Source organism: Prinia subflava, chromosome 6, assembly GCF_021018805.1.
Source record: "Prinia subflava isolate CZ2003 ecotype Zambia chromosome 6, Cam_Psub_1.2, whole genome shotgun sequence".
Lineage (NCBI taxonomy): Eukaryota > Metazoa > Chordata > Aves > Passeriformes > Cisticolidae > Prinia > Prinia subflava.
The window spans coordinates 32,311,180-32,337,166 of record NC_086252.1 but is presented as its reverse complement, the minus strand read 5'-3'; the positions used below and the strand labels follow the sequence as shown (position 1 = coordinate 32,337,166).

Sequence of the window (25,987 nt, the reverse complement as noted above, 5' to 3'; positions counted from 1 at the left end):
GCATGTGATCCTTAGATGAATATACAGAGAGGCTGACTTTTATCTGTTTGGAAGAAAATGGCCTGAGTTCTGGTCTTGCATGGGTACAAACCAGAAGTACAGAAGAAGCACAGGTGCTGTTGGATAGAGGGCTGGATTCCTTGGTTTGGTGGCAGCAGCACTCTTGGTTTCCCTGTGGGAGGTGCTTTAAAAGAGCAGTCCCAGTGCGATGCCCACGTACCCGATGAGCCCAGGGTGTGTGGCTCTGGGATTCCAGCTGGCTTCAGCTGGGCCTGGGCCATCCTGCTCTCCTTGCAGGCAGCCTGTGCTTGGCCCACGTTCAGGCTCCTGTGTGCCCTCGTGGCAGAGCATTTGGGGTCAGCTTGAGGAAAGGGCTGCGAAGGGTTTATCCGCTTGATATCCCACAGTGACAGATGGGATCGCTCACAGGTGCGTGAGAAGTCGAGTTATCCACAGATATGTCTGCAGGGCATGTGCAAGGCTGCTTCTGGGAATGCCAGCTGTGCTACCCTACAGCAGAGCTATTTGTGCATCACCTGGCTGCGTGTGATCCAAGGTGATGTCCTCAACGAGGAAAAAGGATCAGGAACACACAGATCTTCTTTTGCCAAGCCTTGTTTTCGGTCAGTGGGACTGTGATACAGTAAATGCAGTCACTATGAGATGCAACAGAAAACTTGTGTGCATGATTCTTTATGAATATATCTGCCTGTCTTAATTTAGGCTGGATTCTGATTTCTGTTAGTTATCATTCTACTATGTTCTGTACATCCGGAATGAATTCCTTAACTTTGCCAATATTCCTGTATCGCAAACAATAAATACCCTAAATTATGAGCTGAAGCTTTCAGATACACATGGCAACAAGAACATTTAGAAAGAGAACTGGTAGTTGTGGTAGCAGGAACCATTGGACAGGAATTACCAAACCCTACAAGACTGGAAATATTAATTCCCTGTGTGGTAGCTTTATGAGCTGAATTCCCTGGCTGTTCTGTGCAGGCAGTGGGCCTGTCTGATTATTACGGCAGAATCTTTGACCTTAAAAACTTAAGGAAAGTGCTGAGGGCATTTGTCTCTCGTTAAGGATAATGGGAGTTGAAAGCTTTTAGAACTCTTCAGGATTAGGGCCAAAATTTGTACATCGCAGTAGCAGCACAGATGTGCCAACAAGCAGGGCTTACTGAGGAGTGCAATTAATCTGAAACAAACTGTTTCCCTCCCCCTGCCCAGCCTCAGGTAATTCATTGGCTCTGCAAATTCAGCTCCCAGCCCAGTTCAAAAGACTATGAAACATGGGTGTATTGCTAAAGACAGTTGTAGCAGATTTTTGTTTTCCTCCTTTGAGAAGCGACCCAAACAGATTGGTAATATTTCTGTTTGGAGAGTTCAGATTTTTTGGCACAGAAAATTTATTCCTGGAACACAGCCAACTAGAAACACAAAGTTATTAGCTGTTGGGTTATTACAAAGTTAATGATGAAAGACAGTAACAGTTAAGTAGGGTATTGAAATAAGTATTTAAATATTTTACTTTTTTTTTTTTTTTTCAGTGATGCTGAAAGCAGCCTGACATTTCAGGTCGACCAAAAGGAAAACAAATAACCTCAGCTATGGAGAAAAAAAGACAGCTACAGAAAAGGGAATTTGGGAAAAGACTTTCTCTGGACAGCAGTCTTGTGGTAAGAATGAATATTTGCTGCATTTACTGAATATATCTTGTCATAACAATTCAGTTTTTAAGAGGCAATACTTACGTATATTTTAGAGGTGTTTATCTCTTCATCACAGTATCACAACATTTTGAGATTATTCAGATTCTCTAGCAAAAGAAGTACTGGAGGAATTGTACAACATCCTAGGTAGAGGCTTGTTATCATATAGAAACACATCCCTGAATTCACTGGATCTGCACAAGGGAAGAATCCAGACAATTATAACAAATTTGTTATTAAAATACTGCTCAGCTTCTGTGGGATCATCCTATGTTGCTTCACCCTTAGTGTATGAGGGCTGTAAGTAGCTGAGGTCCTCTGTCAGAAATGTGTATCAAGATTAACAGCAAAAATGTGTTCACCATAGTGAATCTATGAACAACTCTAATATCTACTGAAAGAGAAGCATAAATTCCACGTGCTGCAAAAAAATTGCTTTTGTTGTACCTGGGTTTGAAATTCGTTGGAGATTGTATTCTAGTTTTATTTTTAGTTAATATTTTCAAAGGATGACTGAGACAAGGAGTTTTTAGAGCTGTATTATAGATACCTGACCAGAAAATGCTCATAGATGTGGAGGAGTTGTGGACGAGGACAGAAGTGCCTGTGTCAGGTGTTTAGCATGACAATCTGCAAATACTGAAACAGGCAAAGCGGAGAGATCCAAGGAAACCTGTACCAGATCTGACACTCATAGAGACAGTGACTGTGGCACCCCAAAGCCCTCTGGCCTGCAGTGCCACACCTGTGCTAACCCCATCACCCAAATTTTACACATTATTACAACTACGTAGTTTCCTTCATCTTATGCTAAAATTGTGATCTGGGGGTTTTTTCCCCAAAGTAGAAAGCCCTGATGTGCTAATAGCAGTGAACATGGATCAGCCAGTTTCAGCCTATCCACTGATGCTCTTCAGTCACCTGCTGTGTTCTTTACTGGGGTCAGCAGAGCAGTCCCACCTTCCCAGGTTTCCACCCCTTTGAGGACTCTGCTCCTCTCCCTCAGGCCTTAGCCACAAGGCACATCTCAGGTAACATCAGTTGGCCAGTGAAGAAATGTGCAGAGAATGTTTAAAAAGGGGTCTGTCCTTTTCTTGGCACCATTTCTTATGCTGATGAATGACATCCCTTTCTTTAGAAAAAGATATAATTAATTGGAGAGAAATAACAGTAGTGAAGAATGGTGAATTCTCTCCCAGACTCTGAGCTGCTCAGGACCCGAAGGAAGAGCTGTTTAAGCTGCTCCTGTTCAGGCCATGCAGCTCAGGGCTCACGGGGACGTGACTGTTTTCAGGTTGTTCAGCCTGTAACAAAACCTGTTCTCTTGGCTTGCACGCACTCAGCAGGTCAGGTCGTGCTCCCAACTCTTTAAAACTCCTTCTACCTTGTGGGCAGAGAAGGAAGGTTTGTTACGAACTCACAACTTTATGTAATACACCCGAAGACAGACAAAATCTGAAAGGTTTTGTAGGCTCGGGAGTGTGTTTAGTCCCAGGGCCTAAACCTCTGTAATTACTTCTAGCACACACAGCCCCAAAACAGACTCCAGCCTAAATCCTGCAGCTAAAATGTACTGCTGTGATCCAAACAATCGACCACAGCCTGACAATATTTATCTGGAGAAAAGAATACTGGTAGAAACTGGGTACTGAAAGCTGAGGGCAATGCTAGCTGTTGAGAATTTTGCTTAAAGACATTGCCTAGTATGGCAAATCAGTACTATTTTCCCCCAAATGTTCTCACTGATGTAATGAACTAGACTTAACCTTTACTAAATGTATTAAGATAGAAATTTCCATTTCTCTGAGGTGACTGTGATGTGCTGTGTGGATGGAAACAAGGAACCAGATATTTCTGGCTTCCAGTCCCACCTAGCAGAAATTTGGATTTGATTGATAGCCAGGGCTGGGCACTATGTCTAATTCTTACCCTTCCCTATGAGTAAGGGGAGAGTAGAGAGAGACATTTGCCAATGACATAGGAAATACTGTGTGTGTGACACCATTCAAAGTTCTTTGTGTTATAATCTGTGCTATGTGTGTATTGGACTTAATTGGAGGAGAAACAGAAGCTGTGGCTGTATGGGACAGTGATGCTTTCCCTGCTCTTCAGCAAGGGGTAACCAGGGTGGGAGACTGTACAGAGCTCAAATCAGTCTTCAAGCACTGGCTTGAGGTCAGTGAATTGGTGCCAACACATGGCAGCTGAGGTTCTGTGGCTGATTAACCCATATTGCTGTGAAAGTGTTGAGGAAAATGTGTTAAGGGAAAGAAATATTGCAGTACTTCAGAATTTCGTATGTATAAATCCATCATGCTGTCATCACCCAGTTGTAAAGCAATATCTTCTGCCACAGGTGGCATTTCCAGGTTGTGTCACCTGTCGGGTTTCAGTGCACACATCCCTTTGCTGTTCTGGGTGTTACAGGTCTGTATCTCTGAAGCTTTCATGGAGTTGAATATGTGCAACCAGACCTGAGAGTGCCATCCATACCTTTCATTAGAAAATTTTTGAGTACTTTTTTGTCTAATCCCAGCTATTTTTTCATAACAAATTGGAAGAGACTGAGATTCTTGTGACTCCGTTAAATTGAATCAGGAAAAGTAAAGCCCTTTGTATTTTCCTTGTTTTCCCTAAATTCCTGTTCTAGCAGGAATCTGCCTCCTCTTAGTTGTTGCCCTCATACATGCCTATCTTCTTCACCCTTGTATCATCAAATTCTGTTTGAACATTGTGCTTTATTCCAATCCCCTGCTTGTCTAAGTTCCTAGGTCTCTCTTGTCCTCTGTCTTCCCAAAGGTTTTGTGTTTAACCTCTCAGGCATCCAGGAGTGCACAGTCTGCTTGGGAAATCTGGCCTTGATTCTCTCCAATCCAACTTCTCCTTGTTTGGTGGAGAGTTTAAGCATTATCACATCTCAGAAAGAATTCTGATTTCTGAGTGTTTGAAGAAAGTATGTTTCTACTTTTGCACTCTGGGCTCTGAGATACAAATAGGCGTTTCTGATAACATTCCTTACCCTGCCTAGCTCTGCTGCTTTTCCCATCTGCACCAGATTGTAATCTTCTGGAACTTGTTTTTCCATGATTTAATCTACAAGTATTGCATAGTGACGTTAAAAAAACCAAAAAAGTTCCTCTTCCTTCCTTATCTCTTAGACTCTGAATATAAAAGCTATGAAGGTATTTGAGTAAGAAAAGGAAAGAGGTGTTTCTGAAGAAAAGACACGACTTCTCTCTTCTTAGAATATTGATTTGGGCCTTCAAAATACAACCATAAATTTCATCAGTGTTTTGTATTCAGGCCTGCCCCATCAAACAGTGAGCTTTGGGCTTCAGATAAGAAAGATCCATGTTAGGGACATCCTTCAAGCAGAGAGAGATTCCATAGCTATTAAAACACCCTTCCTTACACCACAGGCACAGTAACTACTTTTGGATCACTCAGATAAAGAGGGGTTCAGTTTTATTTCCTGTACTACTCTACCCCTTGCAGGTGGTTCTTGGGGAAATAAACTTTACAGTGAAGGGAAATAAATGTTTTAAAATTTAAAAAAAAAGGTGGAAAATATGTTCATAAAAGGTCTTTCATAGGGTATAGTTTTTTTAGTGGGTGGTGATTAATGCTTTACTGGAAGGTCATAGTTTGAAACCATGGAGTTTAACAAGCTCCAGAACCCTACCTTGGTTAAGAAAAGCCAGAGGAATTCCTACTACTGCTGCCCAGGTGAAGTGGACATCTTGCTGTTAGCTTCAATTATATTCGATCTCTATCAGCTTTTGGTCATTTTGTCACAGCTGGTATTCCAAAAATCTCCACTATAACCAATGGCTGTTACTGCTCTGTTTCCAATATTGGCAACATGCTGAAGATTTGTTATACACCCACTCATTTACATTTGCAGGCACAGCAGGTAAACCTGCAGTGACATTGGTGTTTGAGAGCTTTGTATTCAGGTGAAAGAGCTACAAAATATTAACTTCATAACAATTCTCACAGGTGAGAATCCTATGAGACCAGTTATAGAAAATAATATCTTTGTAATTTCTGCCTGGCATCTAAAAACCAAAACATAGCACCCAAGGAGAAGATAGCTTTTACAGTTTCAATATGGTTTTATACTACATTGTTGACTCTGTTGTACAAGTGATGTTCCTGTATTTTGAGTTTATAAAGTTTTGTTCTGCAAATTGATTCCAATCAAAACACCACAACTCTTAAAATCAAATTGGTTTGAGATAGGAGAGCTAAAAATTGAATCTTTTTTGTTTTAAATAACAGATCTGCATTTGTCATGTTTTTATGGCATTAGTAAGGATATCTTATTCTATATGTGATTATAGGATAAGATAGAGAACAGCTGAAGAACAAGGTGGAACTCTGTGTCCTTCTGGTTTGCTGTGCAAGAAGCCAAAACCAAAGTAATTCCTGTTATTGCCACAGTACTTCTGTTTATCATGAAAACAAACTGCAAAATTCATAATACTGAAGGAGTGCATTTATTTGGAATATGTTGCTTAGCTGTTACATAACACCCATGTCAGATTGTTTTCTGTTAAAAGAGAAACCATTCCTTCTGAAGAACATTTTCCTTCGTGTCTTATCCTTCAATCCTTCAAGTTTGGTTAAATAGAACTGCTTTACAAAGTGTAAGAGTGTGAATATTTAATGGGTTTGATTTTTTTCTTGAATAAGTTTTTTTCCTGTTGAGTCTTGAATTTAAGCATAACTAGTTGGAAAATAACTAGTGAAAGAAACTAGATAAAAACAGGAAGGAAAGGGATTTTTCTGTGTCCTGTATGTACTTCAGGTTGGAATATACAAAGAAATCTAATATGAAAATTCACGGTAAAATAAAAATGTACTTTGATAGAATTCAGGCACCTATTTTTTTTAATATGGGTAAAAATTAAGATATGTGAGAAGATTTCTTTGTTAATATTTGCAATTTATTATTTGGTATGTGAGGGAGGTAACTTATTCAGGCAATGACATTAAAAAGCCTCATGAAAGGATTGATTGTATTTCAGGTTTTCCCTACAAAAGTTCTTAAACAAAAAGAAAAATGGAAAACCCCCAAACCATAAATAGACCCAAAGCCAAGCTTTTAAGTAATTTGTGTGGGATGAGGGGAGTGTTAGAACATATCACTGCCACCAGGGCCACGTTGGCTACTCTATTCACTGGGGTGCTCTTTGAAAATAATAAAAGCCCTATCCTTTGCCTGATCCAAACTGTCCAGTTGCCTCCCAGGCCCTTTTGATCAGGAAAAAGTCAACGTTTCAAGCTGTGCTCTTTATTTATGTGGATAATTCCCAGCCTGACTACACACGTGGTTCACCCTTACAGCTGTGGTGGCATTTAGCTGGGAAGATTTGAGAACAGAATATCTTTTTGAAGCAGCCTGCATTTATCAAAGCAGAAGGTTTTGTTTTATTTAAAATGAGGCTTCTGAAAGCAAGTTGTGGTGGAGTGCATCACTGGTGGCTCGTGAACTGTGCCCTGCCGCTTTCATTCTGGTCACAGCTCCTGTGGGGCTCTGTGGGATGGGCTTTAATGGCACCACTTTGTTGTAATAAGGGTAGAGTGTAATGGAATGAATTGCTCTGGGGCGTGGGAGGAATACCTTCCTCTGCCTGCAGCTGGATTGGTGGCATGGGCAAAAACACCGAGTTCAACTGGAGACTGCTGAGAGGTGTGACTGTGTCATCTGGGGCTGGGAGCCAGGAATCCAGGGGTTAAGTCTGACATCTGTCACCTCTAATCCATTCCTAACTTGGCTTAATAAATTTCTAATTCAGTTTTCTCATTAACAAAGCTCTGGTTCAGTTTTGTTGTCAATAAGTTGGGTGTTACAGTCCTTTCTTACCTCATAAGCATTCCAGGAATAGTCTGTTATTAGCGTGAGTCTGTGGCTTGCTTTGATATCTTTAGATGAAAGGTGTCAGAACATGACGTTGTACCAGAGCTGTGAAAAGTGCTGCAGCAGTAAGGCAGGAGGGGAACCCTTCATGCCTGGGAATTAAATTCTGGGAATAGCCCTGACTATTTTTTTTTTTTGCTAGTTGACTGTGACATTCACAGTGTGTCTGACATCCCTGTGCAACAAAACATAATCCAGCATTTTGAAGTGAAAGGTGGGATTAAAAATATTGCCTTGTCAGATGTCAGCTAATGTTCAAACTTCTGTAGCCTGAATATTTTTTTCAACCTAAAAGTTGCTGCCAAATTCCTTTGGAGTCCTCAATTATTTTCAGTCCTTTCAAAACTTGGATTTTGATTTGTGTGCTGATTTACAATTCAGAATTTGGTTCAGCTGGGTACATCTTCATGGAAAAGCCCGTGCCAAGGGTTTAATCTGGCACTGCAAAAGTACAGTTCAGCACTGGAAAATGCACCTGGAATGTGAGCCTTGAACAAACAGGTTTTGGTATTTTTCAGAGGCAAGATAAAGCATCCCTAAAATCCGGTGTATCCAGGGGGAGAGTAAGTCAAGGAGAACAGTTTAATAAAGGTGACAAGTGTGGAATTTTGAAGTAGAAGACAGAATACAGGGAAGAACAGCAGTGAAGCACAGGTTGTGTTGCTAACTGCAGAGGCTGAAGGTTTGTACATTCATGAGGAAAACCATAAGATGTGGAATTGACATAAGGGCACAGTAAACAGAATTCTAAGACAAATTTATTCATAGCATCGTAGAATGGTTTGGTTTGGAAGACATCATAAAGATCATCTTGTTCTAAAGCCTCTGCATCTTCCTCATGGCAAGGTTAGTATCACAGTTCTGCAAATCCGTCATTTAGGACATCTATTCCACAGACTGGCAGATGAAGTGCTATCAGCTGTCTGCATAATGGACAGTCCTGGAATCTGACTGCAACTGGTACAAAAAGAAAATCCCAGTGGGGTCTGAGTGTGTGAAAGCTGTCTAAACAGAAGGACAGATTCTGTTGTGCACACCCAGGGCCTTTAACACTGGGACTTTGAGAAAACTGAGCTATCTATAAATGTAGTGCCAAGAACACAGACTACTCTGCATTTGCATTTTTAATAAAGGGAAAATTGAGACAAGAGCTCTGGTGTGTTAGGCAGAAGAAAAGAGCTATCCAAATGGGCCAGTTTACAGTAGAAACTGCTGAGAGGTGAGGAGAAAAGAGAAACCACTAAAATGGGACAGCAGTGTTTAGGCTTGATATTAGCATCCCAGTAATACTAATAGTGTGGGGAACGGTGGCCTATGTGGATTTAAGGGCATCACTGACTAACACAGTACATCTAAGGTGCTAGGAGTAGAATCTACATCAGCTAGGATAAAGAGCACAGTCACTAGTTACACTAAGACAGATGATGGCACTTCTGTGTCGCACTGGTGGAGATGGCTTGTTTGGACTGCATTTGCAGAGGAGGCATTTGAAAATGAAGAGGTGTATAAAGCACTGGATGTCCTGGCAGCAGCTGGTTACTGTAAGTCTCATTTATGAACTCTGGCAAACCTTGCATCATAATTAAGAAACACAGGGACTGTGAGATCAAAAGCACTCAATGAACCCAGGGTATTATGTTAGAAGTAACATGAAGAAATGGTTCTGTTAAGTACCAGTGCCACAGAGAAAACTGAAATTTGTTCTTGTGGTGCCATACAGTGACCTATTGTTTGATTAAAGCTTGCACCAATAAAAACCAGTGATCCTTTTCAGGAACTGGAGATTTGGATAAACAGTGAGCAGTGGAGAGATGCTTGAAGAGAGACTAGAAATAAAAAGCTCACAGCCCTGGAAACAAATAGTGCATGGAGCATGTTGTTCCTGAGCAACACTTTGAATACTATTCCTGCTGGAATATACCTCAATGGTTTATTGATCAGAAGCACGAGTCCAACACAGGCAGGAGTGCTCTCTGGGAGAGGAACTGTTTACCATTTGTTGCTGCACATCAAAAGTTACATCAGTAGGTGTACGGGGTGACACGGTGACAGCTGAAACAGTACCCACGTCCCCAGAGATCATGCTCTGACAAACTGCTGGCTTTTGCTTTCGTGTGTCTTTGGCACATAAACTTAAAGTGACAAACACAAGAGATGAAGGTTAAAACCAGAAGATTTAGAAGAAATTTATGCAGCTGATCTACCCTTGTTCTTTCTCCCAGAACTGGATGCAAAAGTGAAGGAAAAGTAAGTACAGAGAACAGAAAAGATGGTTTTACTTGGGCCTGCAAATTAGCTGGCAGATGGACTGGGAAAAAACAGGGGGCAATCATGTTCTGTTGCCTTCTAAAAAAGCTGGAAAATTGGCCTATATTGCTACAGAATCTCAATAATTTCACTGTCAGACTTTTGACATTAAAATATTAAATTCTCAACAACTCCTAATAAGCTTTTAAAGACACTGATTTAGCTGCAGAGGAGGAACTAAAAATGAAAATGAAGGAAAAAGCAAGAGATAAATGCATGAATTTTGAGAGTTATTCAGGAAGGAAAGTTCACCATGTTGCAATAGAAAATTTGGGTGTTACAAAAAGAAAGGGTGTTAAGTGTTCAAACTGACAAACTCCAGAAACTGAACTTTGTGGGTTTTGTGGTAGTTTATAGTTGCAGATGTCAGGGTTTGGAAGAAAAAAGTCTTTGTTTTATCTTGATGCAGGGGAGACAACTGTGCTGAGAGTTGGCTTTCTTCTTTGGGACATATCAAGGAGAAATCTTGCTGTGGAACTGATAGTAGATTGTTATTTTGGATGGAACGCCCTGTCTTGATTTGGAGGAGGTTGATGATTTGCAGTGTGCACACCGGGCTCTGCTCCCCAGGGTTTTTGGGAGGAGCTGGTGCATTTGGCAGGTGCCTGCCCTCTGGTCCAGAGCCAGCCCAGCAGCCTCCTGCCTGCTCCTGCCTTTTCCCTGGAGGACCGGGCTGAGGCAGGGCACAGGAGCTCCAGGGCGGGCTGGGCTGGGCTCCCGGGGCGGGCTGTGCTGGGCTCCAGGGTTGTGCTGCGCTGGGCTCCAGGGCGGGCTGCGCTGGGCTCCAGGGCGGGCTGCGCTGGGCTCCAGGGCGGGCTGCGCTGGGCTCCAGGGCGGGCTGCGCTGGGCTCCAGGGCGGGCTGCGCTGGGCTCCAGGGTTGTGCTGCGCTGGGCTCCAGGGTTGTGCTGTGCTGGGCTCCAGGGCTGTGCTGGGCTCCTGGCTGCCACCTCGGGCTGCTCTCCCCCTCTGCCCTGCCCCACCAATTACCGAGTGGAGCTGTGACAGATGTCAGTCCAGCCCAGAAGAGGAGAGGTCACGGAGAGCTTTGGATTTAGGGGGGTGTGCACACACGCTGGGTGTGTGCCACACGATTATGTGCCTCCTGTGACATGAGGGCTGCCTATCATCAGCCTAGCCAGGGATAAGCAGCTACCGAGGGAAATGGATATTCTGGGCACCCTCATCTGCCTCTGGTAAGCTACCAAATGCAGCAGTGCAATTGGACACTTGGCCTGCCCAGATGTTAAGAGCAGAAGGCTGCCTGTAACAAGAGATCTGAAGAGATTGGGGTTAACTAAATAGGGATTTTATTGACAAACCTTTTAAAATGCTTCATGCCTTCTACAATTAAACATGACACGTATCCTGAGAAGCACAAGCCTCCTCTGTGTCTCCCAGTTGCCTGGTTCGAGTGGAATACAATCCTAGGGAGACAAGAAAGGAAAAATTATGCCCTGTGTTGTTTTATAGTGTTGACATAATTCCTTACCCTGCAAGACCAAGAATAAGGAGTGAATCTACCTCTTGCTAGGTCAGTCAGGGCATCCACTCAAATCCTGTTTTGAATATTGTTACATCCACAGAAGAATCTAAATTTCTTTTCACAGATTTGTTGGCATGCCAATATACAGAGGCAGTAAAATAAATCTTTGCAAGAATGTATGTAGGAATGTCCAGGTAGTTTTGTTTTACAAATAGGTATGGTCAGCTTTCACTCATGTTCTTGAATTTTGCTAATTTTGTCCACTTACAGTGAATGTGAGGTAACCTCAAATCAAAATTACTGCTCTAAATTGTTTGCAAACCAGTAGTTCCAGCCTGTGTTAAAAAATCTGAGATTTTTATATTTTAGTTCCAGCAGGAAAATTCTGGTTTTGTTTGTATAATTTATAAATATATAGATACACTTTTCTTTTGTTCTTATATATAAACACATATATACATTTTGTTCTTATATAACACACACATATATATATTTTTTTTTTTTGGTCCCCTTGCTCATTTAACTCTGTAGCTATGATAGATGATGCACACCAAAATTGATGTACAATGTTTTGCTTCACAACTTTACAATTTTGATCTTTAGATAAAGTGTGCCTCACTGAAAATTCCAGTTAAATCACTATGTGTTTTGCCTTTGTAGAATAAGTGTTTCCTCATTAAAAACCAAGCTGCCAAAGAACTGGCTAAATTTTCCACATGGAAAATATTCTGCTTCATGCTGTCAAAAGAGCCATGCAGAACTCTTCGGTGTAAATGTGTCTTTTGCTCAGGCCCCCTGGAGGCAGGGATATTTGAGGGTAGGAACCCCAATTCCAGACATTTTTCTCTTCTAGGGAGTCTGTAGGTGCTTGTGGAGCTCTAATTGCTGGGAATGGCTCTGCTGGCAGCTCCTGCCTCTGCTGCTGCACCTCTGAGCCTGCCTGTGTGCTTTGGCTTCCAGGGCCTGGTGTGACCCAGATAGGAAATGAGCTGGGATCATTGCAAGGTATTTAAAATAATTGGGTATCAACAGCTGGCTTTATGGGAAGCTAACAGTGTAAATCCAGAGAGTTTTTATGATTTCAATGGGTATTTTTCCTAGCGTATAAAGCGGATCCAAGTAATTTTGGCTGGGAAACAGTTTCCCAACTTATTTCTATAATGATACCTTAGAGTTTTTCATTATAGTGAAAATCTCTAGTAGGTCTGAAGGGAAAAATTACCTCCACTGTTTCCAGACACCCAATATGTTTTCTCTGTGCTTGAATTTATGAGTTTTGGCAAAGATAACTCACAATATGATCAGGTTTCAGGGTAGTGGTTTCTTGCACTGAATCCCAAACAAAAGTGTAACTGTTCAGAAGGCTCCAATGTGTCTTTGATGTAAAAACACAGGACATCACTCTCCAAAATCTTGCCAGTCTGTTTTTGTCTTAGTGTATTATTTACTATGCAGTGTATTGAAAGAGATTTTTCAAGTATAATTTAATTCTCAAGTTCTTTCAAAGCTTTTACAGCATAAATTGCAATCCCTGTCAAAAAGAGCAAGATTTGACTGTTGATGGCAATTATTTTGTTTCTACTGCTTTGAAAGTAGATTCAAATATACCTGTTCATTAAAGACCTTGCCTGGAAGACAAGTGCTTGAATCAAATGTCTGAGAGGTGCAATGCAGAATTCCACTCACATTGGGACATTAGTCTGAGTCAAAACAGATATTTCCATCCTGGGAAATTTGGGAAATTTGTTTCAAAGCTTTGACACTTTGGTTTCAATTAAATTTACCTTTTTTTTTTTTTTTTAAACTTATAAATGTTGAAAATATCTTCTCTTAAACTGAATTTACTTTCTTCCTATCTTTGTTGCATCTTTTATGGCCTTAAACATACCACACTTGAGTATGCAAACAAAAAACTTCTGATTCATAGGAAGAAAGGGTGTGTGGGTGTGTGTGCATTAGAGTCATGTAAATTGTCCATAGAAATGAAAAAATTTTCTGTTATCCTAAAGGAAATCTGTTATTTTTTCAGAATTACATTGTCATTGCCCTTCAAAAATTCTGATTGTTTGTGTGGAAACTGCAGTCTCCTCTGGGGTAGTCTATAGAAAATTCCTGAATAACTTTACTAAAGCTGTGAAAGATGCTGTTTTTACCTTTAGCCAGTCTATCTATTGCCTTTCTGCACTAGGAAGAAACTTCAGTGGCACTGATTAGAGAGATATCTCAGACAGGAAAGTGCACACTCCACATATGTTAAGGTGATAGAATCTGAGACTACAAGTACTTGCATCTTATCTCATTTATGTCCCTGACATGCCTGGAGCTCAGTGGATTTGTTCTGATGTACATTTATATGAGACAAAAATCAAGCTAATGTCCTCTATTTATTCTCTAGGTATTTTCATTCAAACATTTTTTAATATCACTAGCATGTCCTGCCTGCTTCTCCTGCTGTTACTGAGGGTTGGATAGGAGATTTCTCTCATGTTGTGTTTTTGTAGATTGGATCATCTTGTGATACTGAATCACGCTGGTTGTCACTGGCAAAGCAGCAGGTTCCTCCTAACCCTCTTCCCTGTGTGGTTCTGTTTGATGAGATTCTTATATACTTTCCAACCCCCTTGTAATCCCAGTTTCATCTGTCACTTCAAGCTTTCCTTTGAGCACCACATCAACTGCATTGTCAAGGTTTTCCTTTTTTTTTTCTTTTTTTCATCTGTGTAGGAATCCAGGAAAAGCTCAGGTCTTGCTGTCTCAGCAGGACACAGAGGGTCTGATTTATGTCTGGATAACAGCACAGGTTGAATTATTGCAGTAGCTGGTTCACAGCCTCCCAGATTGGCTGCTACATGGTGTTCTTAAGTTTGTGCAAAATTCACTCGATGTGCTAAAGGACATCCAGTTAAATGTGTCTGAAATCAGCTCACCACACCTGTACGAGGCAGTGAATTATGTTGGAATATAGCATAGTTTAAACCTGAAAGGTTTTAACTGTGCTTCCCTCCCCACATGCCCATATCCAGGACTATCCCAGTGTCTGTGTGACGTATGAATGGATTTAAGGAATGTAACATCTCCCTGCAGAGGCTGTCCCACAACCCTCACTCATTGTCCTTGAAGGACTTGGACACTGCTGGTGTGGTGTCGCTGCTTCCCTCTGAGCAGAAATTCTGATTCCTTTCAGAGTCAGTCCTAAGTGACCTGGGAATCTCCTTTGACAAGAGGTTATGAGTTTCAAAGGAATTCTTTTTTTTTTCTCATTCACCAGTTTTGTGATTATAATATTTTGATTTATAATTGCTTTATAATTGCAAACAGTTCTCCTGTTTGTTAATTGACTAATGATAGATGTATTACTTTGGGCATTCCACTTTGGGTACTTTGCTTACAGAAATGTTGGAGATCTTGAAACATGGGTCCCATTAAATTGTTCAGCACCAGTGTTCAGCATCAGTGGCCAGTGGGGATTGTCTCCTGTACTTGCACTGGTGGGGCTGCACTTCAAACCCTGTGATCACTTTGGCTAAAAGAAAGATACTGAGGTCTTGGAGTGTGTCCAGGGAAAGGCAATGGAGCAGGTGAGGAGTCTAAAGCACAAGTCCCCAGAATGGTTATAAAGCACTGCAACAGGCAGTCCAGGGAGGTGATGGAGCCACCTTTCTTGCCTGGAGGTATTTAAAGGACAAGCAGAAGTGGCATCTGGGGATGTGGCGGATGTGGCAGCGCTGGGTAGACAACAGGGCTTGGTGAATTTAGAAGTATTTTCCAACCTAAAGGATTTGATGTAATATATATGTATAAAATCCGTTTTAGGGTGACCCAGGGGCATCAGAAGCAGCTGAGATCACATGCAGCTTGAACTGATCTCTGTTTATTTGGAGAGTGGGTTCAGTGTTATGTTAGGATGACACATGCAGAAGGACGGAAGGGCCATAAAGTTTAATGCTAACACATTCTCTCTTGCTAATCTACATATTACAGAATAATTTTTCTGTCAGCCTCCTTTTCAAAATTAAGCTTTCAACTTCAAGCTTCAATGTAAAGGAGAGACAAAACCTGATTTCACCCCCATATGCTTCAGAGTAAATCAAGCATCATTTTAAGAAAGTCAGCGAACCAGGCTCTTATGTGATATAAATTGGCACTGATGATAATCAAGCTCTTTCAGTTTATACTAAGAATCAGCTGTAATTAAGAGCTGAACAGTCAAGTTGGTGTGACTAAAATCAGGTCAACAGACCAGAAACCTGAAATATTTCCTTTTGCTAAGGCTGTGTAAGGACAGCTTTGAGGCATTTCTGTGAAGGGCAAGGTGATGAGGTTTGTACAGATTGATGCTGGCCTGAGTGAAGACTGAAGCCTGTGAAATTTCTCCTTTTGGTGATGGAAATCTCATCAGCATACTCTTTTCTGTGGTTCTCATGGATCTCCATCAGAGGAAGGAGTGTCAATAGCTTAAGCAAGGAAGCCTTTCCAGTGTTTTGAACAGATTGCTTGGTTTGTATAGCAACTTCAGAAATCAAGAGTTTAGTGTAAGTATCCTTCTAACCATCCTAGAGATTCAGTCTGGGTTCAAATATCTCATAACCCGTAAGTATTGCAAGTCCTCTCCTGTATGGGTCAGCTGAGAGCATGAATATTTTCATGCCTTGGCTACACCATTCTTGTAACAACTTATGGTGTCTTATTTAAACATCCCTTCCTCTGATGTATGAGTCAAGAGGATGAGTATCACACAAGATAAAAAATGTCTTATGTTAAATTTGTTTCCTTGAGGGAAAGTTTATAAAGAGTGAAAATTATTAACTGCCCATTTTCAATTTCCTTAAGAAATGTAAACATTTAACTAAACTGAAGAGATTTTCTATAGTCTATTGGAGGATAGCATTTCTTAGATTAGTGGTTCTAGGGGAAATCTGTTGAGTTGCTCTCTGATGTTTGTCTGCATTGGAAGGACATGCACCTTGTTGGATGCTGCTGTTCTTCTTGACCAAAAGCTTGGGCTGACAAAGCCATGTTTGCCATGTTTTTTCAGTTTGCCAGTAAGGCCTTTCTGGGCTCCTGAAGGGGAGAAGAGGGAGATGTGTAGTGCTCTCACTTCCCTCAGACATCTACCCTTGTCCTGAGAGCCTGAGAGTCCACTGGAGCTGGGAGCTAAAGAGATGTGATGCTTGCATAAAGCATTGTGTGCTCTGTGTTGATGAGGGAAGCCTATTTCAAGGCTCAGAGGAATAATACTCTGTCTTTTTGCTTTCTAAAGTTCATTTCAACAAGGCTGGAAAGTAAAGGAATAGTGCAGCAATGCAATGGGTAACTTGGACAAACTGTCCTGAATTGAAGAAGTGAAGGCACTGGTGTTGCTTGGTTGCTCAGTTGGTGTTGAATTTTCCCAGTGTGCACACAGGACGTGTCAGAGCCACTTGGCAAGGAAGGCAATCAGTTGTGCAGAGGAGATAAGCCATGAGCTGGTGCCTGTTCTGTATACTCAGGGAAGAGAAAGGTGGTACAATGTGTGCTGCATTTCCACCTGCAGTGCTCCTCAGACCCTCTAATTTCTGGGTGCTTGGTCTGAACATTTCCTTAACAACCAGTCTGATTTACAGGCAGCCTGGATTTTACACATTGCATCGGAGAGGGAGTTTGCACAGACTGAAAGAACAAAGCACAAGGCAGTGCTGGATCCACTGGGCACGAACATGCCTCAGTGAATAGCATTCCCTAAGCTTATTTAGCACCATACAGTGCAAAATGTGCTAAACAAAGAACAAATTGCTGCTCTAAAGAGCTTCCAGTTATAAGAACCTGAGTCCATATGATACAGTGAATAATCTGTGCCAGATAAGCCTTCTAGCTAAAATGATCAGGAGAAGTTCTTAATTGGAAGGAGCAAGGGGATGTGAGTGGGAGTTGTGTGTATCATTAGCAAGAGAACAAACGTCTCCAGCTTTAAATAATGTTGACTACAATAAATTAAAATGAAAAGGAACAAACTGACACTTGATTTGAAGGCTGAGATGAGTGTTAATTTGAATTTTTTTGACGTACCTGGCTTGTTTCATAGTCTAGGGATTACTTAATTGGACTCTTTGTGCTTTTTTATTTTAAGAAATGTGAGGTTATTAAAAATTACAGAACAAAAAAAATTTCCCAAACAAAAACCTCCAAACCTCTTTCAAGTCAGATACTGTTAGAATTTGATATTCTGTGACTTTGACTGTAGTTTGGCTTACCCTACCAAATATCCCCCGCTCAGCCTCAGCTTTTTGTCTATTCAAGCATTGTTTTCAGCTCTTCCTTCGAAGATGTTGCTGCTGCTGAGTACCCTGTGATGCCTCAGAGGTGAAGATCTTTTTGAGGGTGACTTAGTGCCATGGAATTCAGCTTTTCCAAACTGCAGAGTGGATGGGGGAGAGGATTTGCTCAACCAAAACTTACATGCCCGTGGTTGTCTAAGGAATATGTATATTGTTTTCATTTACTGGTGCTCCGCTTTGATGGGAGGGAGAGTTATGGAAGGATCCAAGGCAGGGAGAATATGTTTAAATTTGAGCCCAAAGCCTTGACTCTGCCATGGTTAGTGTAGCACTGTATTACTGTGCTTTTTTGAGCACAAGAGCCTGTGTGGCAGTGCTGCTTAGGCACCCGTTGAAATCAGTTTTAAGGAATGCCAGAGAAATGATAAGATGAATTATACTCAGTGAAAGTACAAGGATAGACCATTCAGAGTTTGCTTTTTTATATTCCAGTCAGGTAAGAAATCTCATTTTCTAGTGGGAAATAGAATTAACTTCTCTAAGACCTCTTGAAATCACTTGGTCATTTAAAGTTTGTATTGTTTCTTCCCTGATTTAGTGCTCTCTCATGCTGAAGTTCCTCTCCTGCTGTGGGGAAGAAAATACAGTATTTAGGGAGAGATGTTAGATTGACTCTTAACTCTTTATGTTTGGGTGATTTGCAGGTTGAAATGCTGTCATGTGTAGTAGCCAACATTTCTCATCTCAGGCTTTTTCCTCACTGGAGCTGGTCTTACCTTTTCACCAGAACACATTTTGTAATCATGGGTGATTGTGGGTGTAAATCTCATGGCTGCTTTTCCCCTAAGTAATCTGAGCAACTTGAATGTAAATAATGTCAAAAATGTGACCTTTGTCCCTAATCCTGCCATTTTGAAAAACCATTTTGAGGGGTGTTTTTAAATGCAGCACTTCTGTATCTTACAGCATCGTCAGATTTACAGTTCACTCCTTGCCTCCATAAGCTTTTAAAGCAATAACATTGACAGTTCAAGCAAGCAGAGTTATTCGGTTCTGTGCAGATCCTGAGATTCAATGAAATTATGATGTCAGGAAGATTCAAGCCTTGCTTTAGTCAAATGAAAATATTGACAGAAAACGAATAAAATCCAATTTTTCTGGTGAACCCAGCCATTTTATCTCATGCATCCAAGCGCTCCTCTTGGATGTGGCAATGTGACTTGAGAACACTATTTTATGAAATACCATTCCAGCTGTAGAATCCCATATCCTGCAACTGAAAACACCTTTAATGTTCTGGTTTCTTGCAGTTTTCTATGATGTCCACTGTAGGAAATATTTCTGAGGTAAACAAGCAATAAACCTGTCACTGAATGAGTTCTGTTTGTTCAGAGACAAAGACTGTCCTTGCTGCAAAAGCTGTACTTTCAGCTTGGCAAAAAATGGAACTGCAGGAAGAGAAATTGCACTCAAAATATGTTTCTGTGAGCACTTGTATTAAATGAGTTTTTCACGAGTGTTTGTAACAAGTACAGCAGTTCAGAGTATTTTTTTTTTCTCTAATAATAGAATAATTAAGTAAATGAGCACAGCTCAAAATTTGGAAGCTTTTCCCATCTAATTTATTTAATGTATTTATTTAAAATATCAATGTATTATAGCTGAAATTATGAAATGCTTGATGGAAATACGAATTTCAACATGCCTATAATTAAACCAGAGTTGATAAGCTTAAGCTGTGTTGTCAATAAGAGCCCTGGGAGGGCAAAATGGTAAAAATTATGTCTAAATCCATCTAGTAGAGGCAATGACACTTATTTGCCAGTAATTCATACTACAGTTTGAGGAGAGAAGATATATTTCAAATTGAGTCTATTTTTTTTTTTACATTTACAAAATATAAATTAAGTTGGGATTATTTGGAGGATGAGCTTCATTCTAAGGTGCACAGGTGGGCTGGGACTGGAGTTTTTTAGCACTCAAACTATTTTGCAAGCAGAGGGAGACCACAGAGGGGTCAGGTTGGCATGGGCACTACTGAACAAGGCAGGCACTTACATGTGCCCCTCACCTGGTGTGCTTGGTGAGAGTTTAGGTGTGTAATATTTTCATTTGATCCATCAGCATGTGCTTAACAGCTTCACGTGTGAAAGCAATCAGGAAAAGAAAACAAAGCATCCAGCATCTGTGTGGGGCCTTTCAGGCAGCAAACAAATGGCCAATAAACCATTGACCCAAACCAATTGCTGCCAAATGGGCCACACAGGGGGCATCAGCACAGGGTGGAGGGAGGAAAGCCACCTCTATCAAGCTGCAGCATTTCCACACATATAAAGAAGGAGGTAACTGCAGTATTTTAAATATCATTAAGTTACAATTTTACGGAGCAGTACAAGCCTGTGAGTTACAGGGGAGGCACATTTGATATGGTGGAATGTGTCATTTGGTCAAATTGGGATGCCTGGGGCATGACCAGTTATCATCAAGGCCTCTCTGCAAAGAAGTGAAATTAGGTTTTCTCAGGAATCCCCTGAAAAAGTAGAATGTCAAAGGAAGCACCACCAGTGTCACAGGAGTGACTCCCATAATGCAGGAGAGTGTTCAATGCCATGGGCCATGGATTTTGGAGGATTTTGATGCCTGGGCAGAAAAGGAGAGGTGAGAGCTGTGGGATTGCCTTGATTTCTTATGGATATCCTCACTGTAGCTTTGGGATACACTGGGTGTTTTGGGAATGGTCTCCTCTGCTGGTCCTGTGGCCAGCAAATGTTCCCAGCCTGGCCACAGTGAAGAGACTCCAAAGAAACCCCCCAGGTGGGAATTAGGAGAGCTCTGCAAGACAGGGCTCTTAATTGGGGTAGCATCTGTTGCAATGGGTTTCTGTTCATTTGCTTAAAATGCAGACAAACTGCAGCTTGTGGTGAACCTTCTCATATGAGAAATTGGCCCCTGTTCTGGACAGTTTGGCACTGGCACTTCTGTTATGTATTTTCCTGAAGGAAGGAGGTAATACTGTGGGTTTTACTGTGATTTCTCAACTGTAAATTTGATACTATTACTTTTTTCTTATTTTTCATTCTGCTCATTTGGCATTGTTGAATTCCTGTGAAATGAGGATAAAAGTAATCTTAGAAGCAAAGTTTATACCTTGTTTTTTCCAGTATTCGAGATGCAAAAGCCATGCCAAATGTATTTTCAGACTGTTTTCTTCCATTTTCACTCCCTTACCTGCTCATGTTTCTAGGCAATATAGAACTGTAGAACAGCAGTCAGAAAAGGCAGTGTGGGCTTGCACCCCCAGCCGTGTTTTGATCCTTTGCTCTTTCTGTAACTGTGGATAACACACAGTTTACTTTTGTTGATGCCAAGCAGGCATTGTGGATAACCCTGGAAAACAGGTGCTGGGTCTGGCCGTAGAACTCTGATAAATACTTCTCTCTATACAGCATTTTCCATTAGATCTGGCAACAGCATAAAATTCAAATGCAACTGTCAGGCAACCTTCTTGCATATTCTATCAGTCCCAAACTGCCAAACAATGTCAGGAATTAGAGTAATTCAGAATATAAAACTGAATTCATAGGGCAGCTGGCCTTTGTCTCTACACAAGGCTAACCCAGATTTCACATTACCAAGCTGAGATGCTTCAAGTCATATTAGAGATTTCTAACATCTTTAATCAGCCCGTGCATCTCTAGCAAAGATGCTTATTTGAATGTGGCCATCTGTGAATTGCTGACAGACTTTCCGAGCTCACAGCATATGTTTGTGCAAACAAATATAAAACAGAGTAGAAAAGTGTGTCTTGTAAGGCTGATGGTGAAAGAGACTGCCTCGTCTCTTGGTGAAGGCTCCAGGATTGGGCTGCACCGTGGACTTAGGTTTGAGCAAATCTGCTGTAGAGCTAGTCATAGCTCAGGGCTGTAGGGCAATGGCTCTGTGCATGTAGATACAACCTGGGAGAGCTGATAAATAGTGAAAAAGGCCTGTAAGCAAATTCTGTCCATTTTAAAATATGGACAGTATAGAGTTAACCTAGCTTTTACTGTCTGGAATGGAGCAGCCAGTAGATATCCTCCTTTTAACCTTACAACTAGTCTCAAGAGCTGCTTCAGCAGACAGAATCAAGCATCCCATTAGTTCCCTCCTCTGACTGGATTACTGAATGAAATTGTGGCCTTCATTATTCAGGAGGTCAGACTTGAGGATAATGATGGTCCTGCTGCCTATGAAATCTGTACTTCTGCAGTTCTCGAGGGTTAAGGATCAGGAACTGGATTTTGGTGTCATGCCCTGGCATGATCTCTCCTTGTTATTCAGCTCTGTAATGCTGTGAAGCCACACTATTACTTGTGTGATTCCCAGAGGGGAAAGCGATTTGCAGCATTTTATTCTTTGCAAGCCAACAACCAGAGAAAGCAAGATCTGGCATAACTTTTCAAAGACAATGGGCAAAATGGAAGTGAAGAAGTGAAAGTGGTAATTAGTGGCTGCTGTCAGTCATAGCTGTGTTTTTGGTGTGGCTAATTCTGTGTCTCAGTTTCATTTCAGCCTGTTGGTTTATACCTGTCCTGAAGTGCTTTGCAATGCTGCGAGAGTGTTCTGGAGGACAGGCTATCATTATGGTGTGTCATTTCTGTTTTCTGGGTAGAAGTTATACCAATAGTTTGACAAACTTTCATCCTCCCCAGTGGAAGGCCTGTGCAGAATAGCTGGAAGCAGCATAGGAAAAGTAGCAAGGGAAGCATGAGGAGAAGCAGAGCAGTTCAGGGAAGAACCCAGGCAGAGTTGTTTCACCATCTGCTGCAGCAGCCAATTGCCTTGAGCTGCTCTCCTTTCCATGACTTTTGGGATGGAAGGAAGAGCTGCTGTACTTTTAATAGAAATGTACCAGCTTTAAAATTACATCGCCCTTTTGGCCAGAGGAATATGCTGTACTGAAAACGCTAATTTAAAACCAAGAATTTCTAAAAAAAAGTATGAATAGCATGAATGAGAGGGCCGTTTCAAAGAACAAAGAAGCTTTTATATTTATTTTGGGTTAAGCTTGTTTGTAGAAAATCTATCTGTTCCTGTTCTCTCTGGACTAATACATCAGAGTGTGACTTGTCTGCTTGCATTAATAGCGTTGCTTTATGATAAATGTTATAACACAGTGTGGCTCAGATGATTTTCTTCATGCCTCAGTACAGGACTGTCACAATGAAGCCTTAAAGAATGTGCATCTTTTGATTCACCACTCCATCAGCACTACGCTGATCCTCCAGCCATTTTCAGAGCTATTTGTTTTATCTTTGCTGCGTATTGCTTTGCTTTTAGAATCCCAATGGAATTTTCAAATTGATCTATCAAAAGACCAAGGTGATCTGGTATGAATAAAAGAAATAGGAAGAAGAAAAGTGGGACGTTTGAAACCTGACAAACTGTTGTATCACATTCTTCACATTAGAGCCAAAACTCAAGAAAGAAAGTTTGATTTTTAACTATGGGTTTTTCAGGACAGAGAAGTATTCCAAAGAAGACCTGGGAAACTCTTTCTGAGAACTGTCCCAACCAGTGCAGACAATGTGATAAGTCTAAGAACAATGTTTTTCTCATTTTGTTTTGTGTCCAGTAGAGTAAGAGAATACAATTCTCTAACTCAATTATATGATATAAAATACCAGATTACTTTTCTTGCTAAAATGTATCAGATTTTTTTTTTTTTTTAATTTATGAAGGTCACTGGCATTTCCCAGTTCAGCATAGGAAAATTCTGAAATGCGTGTTGACATTTCTTGCCAAACTCTGCTTGCAGTATTTACATCTGCTGTGGGATATTTTGGGCTGTGCCATTGACACACCATGGGGAAGTTGCCTTTCCCTAGAAGTGGCATAACTGGTGGAACATCTCCTGAAATGGGAAATTTCTTCAAAGAGGAGCTATAGGGCATGAGTGGGGAGAGCACAGAAACAAAGCTGAGAGCTTGTTCTAGCTAGAATTTCCATATCCCAGAAATAGTAATACTTAACCCACCAGGATTTGTGAACCATATTCAAATGAAATTGCAATGTATGAATATTGTGCCAAATTTCTATTAGCTATTTTGAAGTTACACATTTTTTTATCATGTAACGTCTGCTAAAATTGTTCCTGATCTCCTGCCTGCCTGTTTAATTTTAACCAATGTTGACAGCAAGAGCTGGTAGAAGCATTCTGAATTAAAATTAAAAGTCTGTGCAGAAAAATTATTTTTGTAAAATAATTAATTCATTTTGTTGAATGGACACCAATTGCAACACACTCGAAGTCCGGTTAAACAAAGATAACAATATAATAGATAACAATAACAAAATCCAGACACCTGAGGCAGGCATTTCTCTATAAAATTCAGGGACCAGACTGTCCTCTCATATTCTGTCTCCTTCACTTTCTGTATGTACACACAGACATATAATTATAAATGACACGTCATTTTTTGAGGGCAGAATTTGGTTCTGAGAGTTAGGTACAGTGTGTTTGTGGAACTAATAGCTATAATATTTCTTTTGAAATGTTATATTCTGTCTCCTGTTTCTATTCTGTTTGCCCTCTAGGTAAGCAAAACCATTTATAGTGAACTGATATCGAGCAAGTCATGACTGTAGTGATTGTATAAGTTAGGAAAGCTGAAAGTTGAAGTTAAATTTTTTAGGTTATTCTCTGCTCAGCAGTCAGTGCATGTACTGTTGACAAAAGAAGAAATCACTCTGCAAAAAGAGAGGCATATATTTTGGTTAAAGGTTTTGTATGCATACAAGGCATGTATGGGAGTGGTAAAGGACTTAATTTTACTGACAAAAATGGTAGTTTTGGCCCAAAAACCTTAACATTGTGTCGTTTGAAGAGATACCATCACTGTAGAATCTTGTGTATTAGACTGATAGTGCTTCAATAGTAATATCTAAGGGTGAAATGAATATCAAAATGGAAGTGTGTGTGGAGCCACTCTAGAGATCTGTTTCTTTGTGTGTTAGAAATGTGATTCTCCACATACTGAGGAAAATACACATCAGTGTCATTTCTGGTGCCCTTCATGTACTGAGTGTTGCAGTGTGTAATAAAAGCTCTCAGAACTGACAGAATAGCAATTTCTCTCGTGTTTTACAATCTTTGTGCTCTTCCCACTCTTAGATGCAAGAATAGAAGGGATACATGATAAGAGAAAGGGAAACCAAAGGAAATCTTAGTTTCTTTGGGACTGTGTGACTTCAGCTGTCATTGTCCCCATCTGTGTCTGGGTGTGCTACCTTTTGAATTTGTGCAGGCTAGAACAGCGAGCCAAGAGCTGCTGGGACTCAGAAAACTCATTTTGACATTAAGTAATTGTGTTTTCTCAAGTGGGATTCAGCTCCCAAGTGGAGGGGGTGCCAGACACTCAGAGATGCTGTTCCCTGCATCCTCCTATCCCCCAGCTGTGTTTCCTTCAGACATCTGTGGAACTTATCCATGGAACTGTGAGAGAGAGGAGCAAAGCACATGTAAGAGTGATGGAAAGGTCTTACTGTGGCTCTTGAAGGGTGTGTGGAATCATGTGCTTATCTTGACCTGTCCAATTTATTTACTGGATCTTTAAAAACTAGTTCAACATTACTTAGGTCACTTCCTATTTGTGCTGGAAATGTCTGCATTTGGATTTGATGTATTTAAAATAAGTAAATCCACTGAATACAGCCAAGTCTAATTAAAAGAGATGATTTGTTTAGTCAAACTTAAACCAGTCTAATGTATTTTTTTCCTTCTTTATGATGACCTGCCTCCCTGAAAGTCCTTTTGCATCCAATAATTTGTAATTCCTGTAAAGTTAGAGCATCCATTGCCTGGGAACAGAAGGCACTGGTTCAGCAGAAGAACACAGGCTGCCATCAGAGGCTGTGCAGCTGACAGCCTGATGCCAGGGCAATAGCCTGGGAGGTTAAATCTGGGCTGGACACTTCAGGGCCAAGGGCAGCCTTGTTCCTGCTCGTGTGTGTGTGCCCACACTGTGACAATGGCACGCTGCTGCTCTCTGTGCTGAGAATCCTCTCAGGGACTGGGGGCTCAAGGCAGGAGCCATGATGTTGGCTCGTTCCTTGACTGATAAATTCAGTCCCACCAAAAACACCCCAGAAGCCCTTGATTGGGTTGAAGGCTTTCCACTGGGGTCTGTCAGAACTTTCCCATTTCTCCTCTGTAGCTCGGTATCCCACTGTAGGATAAGGAAAAGGAAATGTATTTTGCAAGGACACTGTGTGTAAGGGGGAAGCTGTCCTTGGGACCTGAGCTCACACACACCACATTCACAT

General features: G+C 41.0%; 1 long non-coding RNA gene across 1 annotated transcript in view; it reads left to right on the top strand.

The window, feature by feature from the left end:
• LOC134552354 (uncharacterized) overlaps nt 1–25,987 on the top strand; it is a 115,744-nt gene that overhangs the window by 18,960 nt on the left and 70,797 nt on the right. The window contains exon 2 of the long non-coding RNA XR_010080839.1: nt 1,554–1,682. This is a non-coding gene — a long non-coding RNA (uncharacterized LOC134552354). The remainder of the gene's footprint in view (nt 1–1,553; nt 1,683–25,987) is intronic.